The sequence below is a fragment of the Miscanthus floridulus genome, chromosome 1, assembly GCF_019320115.1.
Source record: "Miscanthus floridulus cultivar M001 chromosome 1, ASM1932011v1, whole genome shotgun sequence".
In the NCBI taxonomy this organism is placed as follows: domain Eukaryota; kingdom Viridiplantae; phylum Streptophyta; class Magnoliopsida; order Poales; family Poaceae; genus Miscanthus; species Miscanthus floridulus.
Window position 1 is genome coordinate 158,622,056 of NC_089580.1, and position 5,700 is coordinate 158,627,755.

At 48.0% G+C, this 5,700-nt stretch overlaps 1 pseudogene; it reads right to left on the bottom strand.

The window, feature by feature from the left end:
• Positions 1-4,158: 4,158 nt before the first annotated feature.
• LOC136466149 (E3 ubiquitin ligase PQT3-like) lies at positions 4,159-5,486 on the bottom strand (annotated as a pseudogene).
• Between the last annotated feature and the right edge of the window lie 214 nt (positions 5,487-5,700).

Sequence of the window (5,700 nt, forward strand, 5' to 3'; positions counted from 1 at the left end):
GAAGAAACCCTGCCGAGACTGACTACGCCGCGACATCCGCTTGGGGCTCGAGGGCTCACATGAGCCCTGAGGCTCCTAATCAATGTCAACACTCTGGCCCAGCCCTTGGCTCTTACCTGGCCAACGACGCCAGCCAAGGCCTGGGCACAAGAAGACACGCCTCGAGCTACTGAGGCTCAGGGGCTCCCTGGTGCTGCCCCTTGGGCACGGCATTGCTAGCCACTTTCCTGACAAGGTTACGCACGGGGCGTGACACAAGAAGACAAAGCTTCCCTATAGCCTCCAGGGGCTTAAAGGCCCCTAGGCCCACACGTCAGCCCCTGAAGCTGACCTCTTTCATCGCTAAGAAGACTCCAAAAGGTCCACCTAGGGGAGGACGGTCCAAGTCGACATAGCCTGACACGCAGAGTGTCAGAACAGAGCAGCCGAACGACGTCCAAGACTTCCTTGGCTCCACAACACCGCTAGGGTCCACTGCGCGTAGCTACAAGGCCCTCCTAGACTCTAGCGCATGTAGACCATAGACTCGCTCCCCCAAACCACCATGTACCCGACCTATCTTGTTATATAAGGGATAAGGTTGGACCTAGTGGGGGATGATCATCGTAAGATAGATCATTTCGTTCCATTCCATTCCTTGGCCTCTGCTCAACATCAAGAGCAAGGCAACCCAAGGAGGGGCACCGAGAGCTCCTCCACCTCATCCCATCGTCTTCCTCCTCTCCGACGATGGGAAGACTCCACCGATGGTGAGGCAACCTTAGGATTAGCACCGAGCTAACTCCCTACCAAATCTCTCTATAACCCTATTGTAACCCCCGATTTTGGGTGCTTTTAAGTATAAGGATCATCAGCTGCTGGACATAGGGCACCGATTCACCCGAACTAGGATAAACCGTTACATCCTCTCTATGATTCTTGTGTTCTTGAGTCCACCCGAGCCACCAGAGACTAGTATTCTGACACCGACTCAAATAACAATGCTTGCCACGGTTCTGACTCCACGACAGTCGGTACCTTCGAGAGCCGTAGCTGATCTCTGGTGTCATGTGTTTAGTGATGTAATGTAGAGCTACAACATCATCGACCCCCGCCACAACATTTTGTGGCCGAACAAATGTAATATGTGCCTCCAAGTTTTGAAATAAAAATTCTGGTGGGGGAACAATCTCCCTAGGTGACATTTAAAAAAATATTTCAGATACTTTACTTTAGTATATAAACTATAGATCCAACATAAATCTCAAAGCTAAAACTGTACCAAACAGCTCCATATGTTGGATCCCTCGTGCCCCTTCACTTCACTCCCCTAGCCGATAGTGTCCATACATCTTCTAACCCGCCACCATCTTCAGGCTCAGGTTGACTTGACAACATGGTCATTCCCTCTAAGGCACTAAGATGACAAAGCAGTATTAGAAATAGATTGCGGGGGAGTAACAGGAAGGTCCCTGATTCCTTGATCTGTTTGGTTGCGAGAGCGGAGTCGTTCGAAGCCTTTGAGCAGGGATACGGCGGCGGCGTAATGGGGTAAAACTCATGAACGAGTGGTAACAACGGTGAATGGAGCGATATCCGATTCCACGGTATCTCATAACGGGTTGGGCCGAACCAAGCACATGTATCGTGACCTGATTTCCCTCGTAATGAGATCACGTTACATTTCCATGAACCAAACACATCGTAAGGCCTTGTTTGGATGTAGTCGGATCCGCATTAATCCACATATGTTAGTGTGGATGAGAGTGGAACTTGAATTAAATTCCACCCTAACCTACTCTAACACATGTGGATTGAGAGGAATCCAACAACATCCAAACAAGGCCTAAGTCGGAGATAAAACCATCAATTATGGAGTGAATTATTCAGCTATCACAATTGAGCTAAGCTAAAACACTCAACCAAAGTTTACCTTTTCGACCAAATCTAGTTTTAATGCTTGAACCTTTTTTATACTATTAAGAACAACTTGTACCAAGTAGTTCTCTTCATCCCAATAAAACTACGATTTGGAGGAAACAACACTATTTTCTTGCTTTAGCATACTCCTAATAGCCCCCTTTTTAGGTTTTAGGAGACCATATAAGATTTCAGAAAAAAAAATATTAAATTGATTTCATATTTTTCTAAGTTAAAGCAATTTTTCCAATATTAAATTAGATAGTTTAATGCATATTTATTTCAAAAAATTATTTATTGTAAAAATATCTCTATTTTTTGTATAAATAAAGTCTAACTGATCTTCTTGAGCTATCACAAAAGTCCGATTTATCTTTCTCGTGGGCCATGGCTGACATTGCACCATGTCAGCCAAAGTCGCTTTTAAAACTGCTCAGAAAGAGGTAAATCGGATGGTTTCAAAAGTTGAAGAGTCTAAAATTCTGTTTTTAATTAAGTAAGGTCAATCGAACTCAATTACCAAATAATTATTTTTGAAAAGAAAAGTAAATCCCACTCAACCTCATGTACTTACGATGTTAATTAGAGCATCTCTAAGAGTACCCAATATTTTCTTCCAAAAACATAGAGTTTTACAACTCCTAAAAATGTATTGGAAGTGATAAAGAAAGCCATCTCCAAGAGTTTATAATAATCCACTCCTAAAATATAGAAGACATTTTTTACATCAGGAATACTATACTATTTCTAAATTATTATCCTAACCACTTTTATATATTATTTCTCTCTTATACATTTGCATCAGGAACCTTTTTCTACTCTTTCTTCTTTCCACGCCCTTTCACGTTCAGATTGGCCGATAAACACGTTAAGATACGCGCGACTCGGAAGCGCGTAACTTTACGCGGAACAAGGTGACTTTTTCTAAGTTCTAAAAGATTAGAAGTTGTTGGAGATGATTTTTTCTCATCTTACTAAAAAACAAGAATTAGAAAAAGATTTAGGGAACTCTTGGAGATGCTCTTACTTCCTCTATCTCAAATTATAAGACGTTTTGGTATTTCTAGATTCATAGCTTTTACTATGTATCTAGTCTAGATATAATAAATAGGTAGGTGTATAGCAAAAGTTATAAATCTAAAAAAGCCATAAACATCTTATAATTTAAAAAGGAGGAAGTAGTTGGGTTCCAATTATGGTAGTTGTAATTCTCTTGTTGACTAAATGATAAGTTAAATAGTTGTCTGGATTCTATTTAGACCATTAGAGAGATCAGATGAGCAGGGTGGCTGAAACGTGAGCATATATTCAGCCTGTTTGTTTGTTGGTTTCAGTCAAGGCTTATCAGTTCAGAAACCAACTAGCGAACAGACTGATTGAGCCAAATATGGTCCATCAAAGGAGGCCGAAGATTGGCCCACACAGCCCATGCTGAAATCTTGCACATGTTTTTTTAGACGAGAAATCTTTGCACATGTTGAGCCGGTCGGAAGCCCACAGGGGTTTCGTGGAGCTGCAGCAGGATTGCAGAGGTGTCGCGTGGATTCTGGCCTTCTGGGCGTGTTTCTTCGAGTTAGTGGTAACGCTATGGTACAGAAGGTATGCGATGCGATGCGACTGCCGCCACTACCAAGTACTACCAACTAACAAGATGTGCCAGAGACCCCGACACTACCGATCCTAAATGCTTAACTAATCTTAACTTCGACATGGTACAGTAATTGCAGAAACAATAAGGCCTTGTTTGATGCAATCCATATGTGTTGTAGTAGAATGGAATGGAATTTAGTTTAGTTTAATTCTACTCCAATCCACTTCAATACATGTGGATTGAGACGAATACATACGCATCAAACAAGGCCTAAAGAGTAATGTCTCCATTACAGAGCAAATTGGCAGTTTAAAAAGACTTCGGCCCTGTTCGCGTGTCCTTAAACCCGGCTTGATCCGCTTCATTTTTCATCCGGAACAGTGTTTTTCTCTCACAAATTCCTCCAGAATTCTTCCAAATCATTCAAATTCCTCCAGAACCATACCATCCGAACGGGGCCTTCATGTAAGATATTTTGATTCTTGAGAGTTGAGACACACTGCTGAAAACATACATAGTCATCTGATTTAGCAAAATTTATCGAGTACATACATCATTACATAGTATAGGCACATCTACTCCCCCTTACATAGGCAAGTCATTAGCACTAGTGGAAAAGGAAGCCGCCGATCAGCAGCGGACATCAGCAGTGATCAGAAACTCCGGCTTCAAGTTCTTGTGTTAGACGGCAGCCTCCAATCTGCTTCTGCATCTCCTCTTGAAACCACCCTCCGTGTGTCTCTGATACTCCCCCCATCGGCCGTCCTCTTCCTCCCCTGCCATCCCCATCCATCGTGGTAGCCGCTCGGTACCGGGGCATTTATGTAGCCGCCACCGTAAGGCATCCCGTGGTACGTGTACGGATCACATGCCCACGGTGTCGCACCGAAGAAAGGATCGTAGCATGCCGGGCCGCCGTAGCCGTACTGCTCGGGGTAGCCAGTGTGCGCAGCGATTACTTGCGGATCCACCGTAGTCTGCTTCGTTCTTGCTAGCTCACGCGCTGCCGCCGGAGCTGCCGCGCTCTTCGACGTCGACGACGACGCATTCCCATCGCTGTGCTCTGAGCCGGCAGTTGCCGATACGTGGCTGAGGTTCTCCTGCGAGGCGGCCGGACTCCACGACGTGGGCTCTGCGTTGCTGTCGGCGGAGCTCTTCCGATTGTCTGTGCTAGCGGATCCGCTGTCGGCGGCCTTCGTAGCGAGCAGTTTGGCGATGGTTGCACGCAGCGTCAGGTTGGGGATCAGGTCGTCGGCGCGCGCCTGCCTGCCGCACACGCACCTGGACTTGGCGGCGATCTGGCACCTGATGCACGCGTCGCAGAAACTGCCGAAGCAGCACCTGGAGGCCACCACCGCGTCCGCCATCACTTTGTTGCAAATCTTGCAGTGGAGCTCCGGTGGGACTCCGTCGTCGGGGTTCGGGGACGCCGGCGACGTAGTAGGCAGATTGGCGTTAGACGACGCCCTCGGCAGCAAATCATATCTGGGATCGCCATTGGTGGGCACACGTACCCGACCGGTGGGGCCGGCCTTCCTTCTAGTGCGCCGCGGTTACTACAGCGACGCCCTCGGTGTTGGTCTTCCCACTCGAGCTGCGCGGCGTCGATCACCTTGCTGATGGCCCTGTCCTCGTCACCCTCGGCCGGTGAACTCGATGTTACGACCGAAAAATCCGACGATGCGCCATCACGCGTCGGTGCTTTGGGCGGCGGTTGGGAGGCAAACGTGATGGCCTCGGCGGGAGGCCCAGCGACCCGGCGCACCAGCACCATCGAGCTGCGCGGGACAAGAGCACAGTCGTCCGTATACTCCTCGCCGGTCATCGAGTCGTAGAGCGCGACGCTCTCCGTCTGCCCGCGTCCACGCGTCCGGCCGTGGCCGTGGCGGGCGGTCCCTAGGATTAGCCGCTTCAGGTCGGCGACGGGGATAGAGGGCGCCGGCATGGGCACGGAGAAGGTGTCAACGCTGCTTTTGTACCGGTAGTACACCGCCATGCTCGCCGGCCGCTGGCTGTGGGAGGGGCTCGATGCGGCCGCTGGTCGCCGGAGAGAACAGATGCGGATGGGATGGAGGAAGCACGTTAAGAAGGGAGGCTACACTATGAGACGATGTGAGAAATTGATGAGTGCCTCTGCGTTTTATGGACCGCTGATTCGAGACTGAGTCAAACACGAAGAGCTTAATCGGACTCAGGAATTGAGGAGGCGT